The sequence below is a fragment of the Thunnus thynnus genome, chromosome 20 (genome assembly GCF_963924715.1).
Source record: "Thunnus thynnus chromosome 20, fThuThy2.1, whole genome shotgun sequence".
NCBI classification, from domain to species: Eukaryota; Metazoa; Chordata; class Actinopteri; order Scombriformes; family Scombridae; genus Thunnus; species Thunnus thynnus.
Genome location: NC_089536.1, coordinates 25,918,612 through 25,926,955, shown reverse-complemented (window position 1 = coordinate 25,926,955; position 8,344 = coordinate 25,918,612). Strand labels below are relative to the sequence as shown.

At 39.5% G+C, this 8,344-nt stretch overlaps 6 non-coding genes across 6 annotated transcripts; all 6 read right to left on the bottom strand.

The window, feature by feature from the left end:
• Nucleotides 1-5,253: 5,253 nt before the first annotated feature.
• Nucleotides 5,254-5,326, bottom strand: trnaf-gaa (transfer RNA phenylalanine (anticodon GAA)). The gene has a single exon. It is a non-coding gene; the product is annotated as a tRNA-Phe (tRNA).
• Nucleotides 5,327-5,803: 477 nt separating this feature from the next.
• Nucleotides 5,804-5,876, bottom strand: trnak-uuu (transfer RNA lysine (anticodon UUU)). Its single transcript has one exon. It is a non-coding gene; the product is annotated as a tRNA-Lys (tRNA).
• A 204-nt stretch (nt 5,877-6,080) lies between these two features.
• Nucleotides 6,081-6,153, bottom strand: trnak-uuu (transfer RNA lysine (anticodon UUU)). The gene has a single exon. It is a non-coding gene; the product is annotated as a tRNA-Lys (tRNA).
• A 533-nt stretch (nt 6,154-6,686) lies between these two features.
• Nucleotides 6,687-6,759, bottom strand: trnaf-gaa (transfer RNA phenylalanine (anticodon GAA)). The gene has a single exon. It is a non-coding gene; the product is annotated as a tRNA-Phe (tRNA).
• Nucleotides 6,760-7,229: 470 nt separating this feature from the next.
• Nucleotides 7,230-7,302, bottom strand: trnak-uuu (transfer RNA lysine (anticodon UUU)). The gene has a single exon. It is a non-coding gene; the product is annotated as a tRNA-Lys (tRNA).
• Nucleotides 7,303-7,826: 524 nt separating this feature from the next.
• trnaf-gaa (transfer RNA phenylalanine (anticodon GAA)) lies at nt 7,827-7,899 on the bottom strand. The gene has a single exon. It is a non-coding gene; the product is annotated as a tRNA-Phe (tRNA).
• Nucleotides 7,900-8,344: the final 445 nt, after the last annotated feature.

Genomic DNA, 8,344 nt, shown 5'->3' with positions numbered 1-8,344 from the left:
TATTTTGCTGTGAAGTAAACTCACTCCAGGCCTGCTGTTTTCTGTTCAGATCATGGTAACTTCATTTGGTAAAGTCATATAGCTCCGGGTATTCAGCAACAGCCACCACTACTTTGTCCCAGACCAGTCTGGTGTCTTCATTTGTTGCCATCACCGCCACAGAAGGCCTGTCTCTTAATTCATCCAATTGGACAATGGGAAAAAACACAAATGCTGTTGGGCACTTTTCCTCTCTGAGTTGAAGTTTTTTCAACTGGACGTGCTCAGGGTGCTCCTGCAAAAATGCGAGGCGCGTAGAGTGAAAAAACATGAGGCACTCAGCAACACAAAAGCAGCAAGCAAAAAGCTTCACTCTCATTGAAAACAAATACAAAAAGCCACCCCAGGCTGATAAAAAGTGCTCTGTCTGATCAGGGCCTAAGGCATGTAAATCAGTGTTTAACCACCGGAGTCATGAGTTCAAAAGAAATATAGGAAAATTTTAAATCTTATACTACATTAAATGTAGAACTCCTTAAATTTGTTTTTTCCCAAGAATTTTCCCTCAACTGCCTTCAAATAAAAAACATGTTTACAAAATGTCCATAACACATGTGTTTTGTATCTTATGTTCTAATATTTAAAACCAAGACTCCATGTTTTTATGCCTGCAACATTCTATCAAATGAAAATATCAGATTTCTTGTTACATACTTGGTATGTTTGTAAAGTTTGGGATCTTCAGTAGAATTTAAAATAATGTTCCCTGAGTTTGAATCTCGACTGCATGGTATGAATTTAAAAAGATGATGAGGATGTTATGTACATTCAAACCTGACCGAACCAGGGGACAAACTTAGTGGAGTATATGACATATTGTATATGACTATAGTTTTTGATATTATTCAGATTTGTATTCTTTGAAAGCTGGTCTAAAAGCTAGGTATAACTACTGTTTACCTGTGTGACTTTCATTTAGGGTTCAAGCTAGACTCAATGTGTTTGAAACTCAAGTCAACTACCTTTATACAAGTAATTCACTTCATCCAGTGAGTACTGTTTATGTAATCAGCATTTTTGTATATCTGGGGATTTCACCAAAACACTTAACTCTTGTACTCTTACTAAGCAGTAAGAATATATTCTCATTGCTTACTAAGAGTATGCTTATTGGACACTCACTGTTCTTTGTGTGTGTGTGTGTGTGTGTGTGTGTGTGTGTGTGTGTTAGTGTGTGTGTGCATGTGTGCGTACGTGCGTGTGTGTGTTTTGGGGTTATGAGAGTCTGGCAATTGGTTTGTTTCAACACACTGTATAAGAGTGACCAATTATATGTCCTTGTATGGTCAGGTGCACTCCAGAAGAATTAATCAAGCATCTTTTACCAGTCAAATAATGAAGGAAGTGTGTGTGTGCGTGTGCGTGTGTGTGTGTATGCGTCAGTGTGCATGTGTTTCAGTAAGTATAAAAATGACCAAGATGAGTAACAAGAGAGACAAAAGCAGAGTTTGCTTAGTTTGCTTGGGCCCCATCCAACCATCCAATTACTCCACCACTATTACAAAACCACTGATATCACAAGTGCTAAATGGATAAGGCTTCAAAACACACAGTAAGAACTATGACCAACTGCATTCCATACCAAATGAAAGCATACCTGTCCATGCTGAATCATCCGTTTCTGCAGTAGATAAAACTCTAAATACCTGTTACTGCAGGCAGTTGCTTCTTCATGTTGTCTGCATTACTATTTAAATTTTTAAAGGCTGTCTCTTAAAGGCTGAATGAATGTGAAAGGAACAAAACAGCAAATTTGCTGAGGTCAGTAACTTTGTATACAAAAAAAGAATGATTAAAAACGTTACAGGTGCAAGTCTGTCCACACTGACAGGAGCAATCAAATAGATAAAAGCACTTATATGGATGCACAACATGTGCCTGGGGGCTTTATGTCAATCCGAATATATGGGACATTACATTGGGGGCATTAAAAAATGTAATGGTGTACATATATATGGCAACTAAACCTTATATAGCGCTTTCTCCCAGTCAGCCTAATGCAGGTTCACCTGCCAATATGTGCAATTTAGGAATCACTTTCACAGCCAAATTTGTAGCTATTTCTCTGCACAGCCAAGAATGGAAAAGCAAGGTGCTTCTCATCAAAGTGGAATGGATAGTTTTCTTGTTTGGAATAGATTGTAAGGACATGGTTTTCTGTAAAATGTGGAGACTTGATTACTTGTGAGTTGATCATAGTACTGAAGCAACATTGGCTGCAGATTATAATGAATACATGAGGGATATGTTACATGTGTGATTTATGTCTAAGTTTACACCTCTGCTGTCTGGATTTATGTTTATTTGCCACTTTGTGCGATAAAATACTTACAGTTTTCTCAATTGGTTGAGCACAATTCCTTAAACATAGTTCACATTTTCAAAACAGTTAACACAGTTTGCAAAATAATACATATCATGAGAAAAATGCTCAAAACATTTAATAAATGTTGCAAAATGCTGTGAGATGCTCAAAACATTGAAATACATTTGCAAAATCAAATAACTGCACTAAAAAGGATTGCCATTTCATCAAAATAGGAGGCTTTCTTTATCATTCCTTGAACATTGGCAATCAAAATTGTAAATACACTCATCAAAATGAAACTGTCAATTCAAAGGTTCATTTGTTCTATGATCCACTTGATGCTTGGTGTGATATGATACAGTACTTTGAAATTACCTGGTCGCACATAGTCCCTTGAAGGATGGTTGAAATTACAGCAGAAATATATGTAGATATATATGCAGACTTTATTATGTGCCGGAGTGGAAAATGCAGTCATCTATATTTGCAGCTTGAACATTCACAGGAAGATAAAAAAAAAAAAAAATCCACAGGGGCAACTTTGAGTTTCCATTGTTAGGGTTATATTCCTCTCAGATGCAGAAAACATTTTTCTCTCTGTAAACATAAAAATAAACAGTTGTGTTACAGAATTGAAATACATTAATTGAACAATGATATAAAATCATTCTAACAATATGAACCACAGCTAAATGTATTGTGTAAGGGTCTTTTAATAAGTTTGAAAATCTATGAGCTCTAATCTTACCTTTTGATAGAGGCCATGCTGTTTCTTTTGGTGAGGAGCAGGCCTGTTTCCGCTATGGTCTTGTGCGATTTTTGAGATGCCATCTGAAATAATAAGGTACACTGTGTGAAGCCATGACCATCAAATGTGATCATTGTCATAAAACAAGAGCAAACAGACCTTTCTGCACAATACTGCAGCTTAAATGATCAAAAGATATGGTGCAAGTGTGTCTTCAGATATCTGGATAGTTAAATTTAAAACTTAAAGACATATTTTAAGGCCAAATATAAATTAAAGATTGATTTTTGAACAAACTGTTAGGGGAGGTTTGTTGTTAAAAGGAAACAATAGTATCCACAAATGTGTCCATCATTAAGACCTCATATTACAAACAAACATTGCTCAAATCCAAATTTTAGGGAGCAAATTTTAAAATGATGCAGAGGATATATATAATACTTCCATTTGATGTAACAGGGCAGACATAAAAAACAATTGGGTCTTTAGTTTGAATATTTAATCGCTTGAACATGTCACTGTCCAAGCTTGGAAAAAAAAGGAATTTCTCAAATACTAAAGTGTAACTTTAACAACTTTACTTTTAGACTGAATAAAAGGGCATATTAGCTCGTCGTGTTTGAGGCAGATGATAAGTTAAGTTAAAAGGCACACATCTAACATTGCGATAACAAAAAATTAACATTATGTTAAGAGTAAATTACTGCTAATGGGTCCGACTAATTACATTAGACAAGCGTTTTCAACAATTTCTTGATCGATTTCAACATTTCACACTAAACTAACGTTATATTGAAAACAGGTATCAAACATGGATTCAAAGGTAAGTAATGTTGTGTGTTATTAATTTACTTCAGACAAACTAACACTAGCCAGCTAGAATTTAGGTTAATTAGGGGTAAGCTACATGCCAAAATATTATCTTGAGTTACCTGTGATATTAGAAGCATTAATTCCTTGCCATAAGTTCACAAGTGCAGGTTGACTCAAGGGCGGCAAAGGATAAACAAAAGTTTATAATAGTAAGCTAACTGTTAAAATTACAATCACATGGTTGGTAGTACAAAGATGGATTTAGCCATTTGATTTGTCGGACTCATGGACTCATGTTACATCATCGGCGTAGAAAGATGGCGCGACCCCTGTCATTGGTTTGACTCAAACAGACTGCTAGCTGTCAGGTAATGCCATTTCAGCCCACACAAGTCAAGTTACTACTGCTAAATAGCATTTCCTTGGTCTACCACTTACATCCAGTTTTTATCTTTTCATTTCATATGGAAGTTAAGCAAATGGAGAAACTCTGCCCTGTGGCACCACGTTTGTTGAGAGGATCCAGTGTCTATCCAAGCAAAGGCTTCATTTAATGTACTAATTTAGAGCCCATTCCACTTAGCTTAATCACTTGAGACATTGGTGTTCTACATTCAAAAAGCAGAAAGAAGCCTGTGCTTGCAGTATTTTCAACAAAGTTAGTTCAGAATGAATTCATGTAGAAGTTTTGGGTGAAAGCATAAAAAAATCCAAACCTGTTCATTATTGTTCTGCTGTTGGGTTTAAGGATCAGTTATCAAAAAACATATTATAAGAAGTACCATATTGAAAAAGCAATTGCAGCAGAACATTCGTGTTCAAAGGGCATGAACATTGAATTGAGCCCTGGACACTAAACTTAAAAGTCTGATGCTCTATGGTCTGGCCTACGCATGCTCTAAAATTGTAGCGCAGTGGTTTCTTTTGAGAGAAAAAGTATCTGTATGTACCAAAGTGTTGTTTTTCCACAAAGCGTAAGGTCTGGGGCATAGGTGAGACAAGTACTCAGGATCGCATATTATTTGGTATGTATATATGTGTTTGATATATAACTTTCAAATTTAAAGTCGTCTAAAAAGGACTAGATTGTCTATTTGTGGCTGTGTGATGAAAACCATGTTCACAGAAAACACTGAATAATCAGCAAGTGTCGGTTAGACGTAAAGTCAGCCAATGGGTGAACTTGTTTGTGCAAAAGTGCTCCTTCATTTTCAAAGTTGCAGCTTCCAGGAGTACTCTGCATACATCTTAAACTGTCGCCCTTGCACATGAGTGGAAGCGGCAATGAATTGTGCAGAGTAAGATCCCCACACTACTGTAGCATTGGCATAGCCCAATTTGTTTTTGCCGAAACCCGGGATCGAACCAGGGACCTTTAGATCTTCAGTCTAACGCTCTCCCAGCTGAGCTATTTCGGCCCGCAGGAAAGCAACTTAACACTAGGGGGTAGCATTTCCTTGGTCTACCGGTTAGATCCAGTTTTCACCTTTTGATTTCATATCGAAGCTAAACAGAGGCGCATATTCTGCGCAGTCGCACCACGTTTACCACTGTAACCCTTTTGAGAGGGTCCAGTGTCTAGCCAAGCCAGGGTTTCATTTAATATGCTAATTGAGAGCCATCCCACTAAGCTTAATCACTTGAGACACCGGTGCTCTGCATTTGACCAGCACAAACACTGGTGTGCTTGCAATATTTCCAACGAGGTTAATTCAGAATTCATGCGTGCGGATGTTGCAGGCCAAATATTACAAATACCAGCAAGTGTGCTATGTAAAACCGCTGCTCTGATATTGGTCTACTGTTGGGTCTAAGGTTCAGTTGCCAGAAAGAATATTGTGAGAATTAGCATATTGAAAGAGGAATTGTAGTATCGCGTGGAATTGCACTCCAAACACCTGAACAGGGACTTGAACCCTGGACCCTCAGATTAAAAGTCTGATGCTCTACCGTCTGAGCTACCCAGGCTCTGAAGCTTTGGCAGAGGGATTTTTTTCTAGAGAAAAGGTATCGGATGTTGCAGGCGAAATAATACCAGCAAGTGTGCTATGTAAAACCGCTGCTCTGATATTGGTCTACTGTTGGGTCTAAGGTTCAGTTGCCAGAAACAATATTGCGAGAATTAGCATATTGAAAGAGGAATTGTAGTATCGTGTGCAATTGCGCTCCAAACGCCTGAACAGGGACTTGAACCCTGGACCCTCAGATTAAAAGTCTGATGCTCTACCGTCTGAGCTACCCAGGCTCTGAAGCTTCGGCAGAGGGATTTTTTTCTATAGAAAAGGTATCTGAAAAGGCCAAAGGATGGTTCTTTCCACATAGCCTAATGTCTGGAAGGGGCATACGTGTGAAAAGTGCAGTCAGGATCGCATAATGTTTGGTATGTACGTGTGTGCTTGATATGTAACTTTCACTATGAAAGTGTTGTAAACATGACCAGATTGGCTACTGGTGGCTGTGTGATGAAAACTATGTTGACAGAAAAAACTGAAAAATCAGCAAGTGTCGGTTAGACGTAAAGTCAGCCAGTGGGTGAACTTGTTTGTGCAAAAGTGCCCCTTCATTTTCAAAGTTGCAGCTTCCAGGAGTACTCTGCATACATCTTAAACTGTCGCCCTTGCGCATGAGTGGAAGCGGCAATGAATTGTGCAGAGTAAGTAAGATCTTTGTTGTGCTTTTCTCTCAATCCGCTTGGAGACAGGCCACCAGCAGAAAACCCCCACACTACTGTAGCATTGGCATCTGTGGCTGAACGACAGAGACAGCCCAATTTGTTTTTGCTGAAACCCGGGATCGAACCAGGGACCTTTAGATCTTCAGTCTAACGCTCTCCCAGCTGAGCTATTTCGGCCCGCAGGAAAGCAACTTAACACTAGGGGTAGCATTTCCTTGGTCTACCGGTTAGATCCAGTTTTCACCTTTTGATTTCATATCGAAGTTAAACAGAGGCGCATATTCTGCGTAGTCGCACCACGTTTACCACTGTAACCCTTTTGAGAGGGTCCAGTGTCCAGCCAAGCCAGGGTTTCATTTAATATGCTAATTGAGAGCCATCCCACTAAGCTTAATCACTTGAGACACCGGTGCTCTGCATTTGACCAGCACAAACACTGGTGTGCTTGCAATATTTCCAACGAGGTTAATTCAGAATTCATGCGTACGGATGTTGCAGGCGAAATAATACCAGCAAGTGTGCTATGTAAAACCGCTGCTCTGATATTGGTCTACTGTTGGGTCTAAGGTTCAGTTGCCAGGAACAATATTGCGAGAATTAGCATATTGAAAGAGGAATTGTAGTATCGTGTGCAATTGCGCTCCAAACGCCTGAACAGGGACTTGAACCCTGGACCCTCAGATTAAAAGTCTGATGCTCTACCGTCTGAGCTACCCAGGCTCTGAAGCTTTGGCAGAGGGATTTTTTTCTAGAGAAAAAGTATCTGAAAAGGCCAAAGGATGGTTCTTTCCACATAGCCTAATGTCTGGTAGGGGCATACGTGTGAAAAGTGCAGTCAGGATCGCATAATGTTTGGTATGTACGTGTGTGCTTGATATGTAACTTTCACTATGAAAGTGTTGTAAACATGACCAGCTACTGGTGGCTGTGTGATGAAAACCATGTTGACAGAAAACACTGAATAATCAGCAAGTGTCGGTTAGACGTAAAGTCAGCCAATGGGTGAACTTGTTTGTGCAAAAGTGCCCCTTCATTTTCAAAGTTGCAGCTTCCAGGAGTACTCTGCATACATCTTAAACTGTCGCCCTTGCGCATGAGTGGAAGCGGCAATGAATTGTGCAGCGTAAGATCTTTGTTGTGCTTTTCTCTCAATCCGCTTGGAGACAGGCCACCAGCAGAAAACCCCCACACTACTGTAGCATTGGCATCTATGGCTGAACGACAGAGACAGCTCAATTTTTTTTTGCCGAAACCCGGGATCGAACCAGGGACCTTTAGATCTTCAGTCTAAAGCTCTCCCAGCTGAGCTATTTCGGCCCGCAGGAAAGCAACTTAACACTAGGGGGTAGCATTTCCTTGGTCTACCGGTTAGATCCAGTTTTCACCTTTTGATTTCATATCGAAGTTAAACAGAGGCGCATATTCTGCGTAGTCGCACCACGTTTACCACTGTAACCCTTTTGAGAGGGTCCAGTGTCCAGCCAAGCCAGGGTTTCATTTAATATGCTAATTGAGAGCCATCCCACTAAGCTTAATCACTTGAGACACCGGTGCTCTGCATTTGACCTGCACAAACACTGGTGTGCTTGCAATATTTCCAACAAGGTTAATTCAGAATTCATGCGTACGGATGTTGCAGGCGAAATAATACCAGCAAGTGTGCTATGTAAAACCGCTGCTCTGATATTGGTCTACTGTTGGGTCTAAGGTTCAGTTGCCAGAAAGAATATTGTGAGAATTAGCATATTGAAAGAGGAATTGT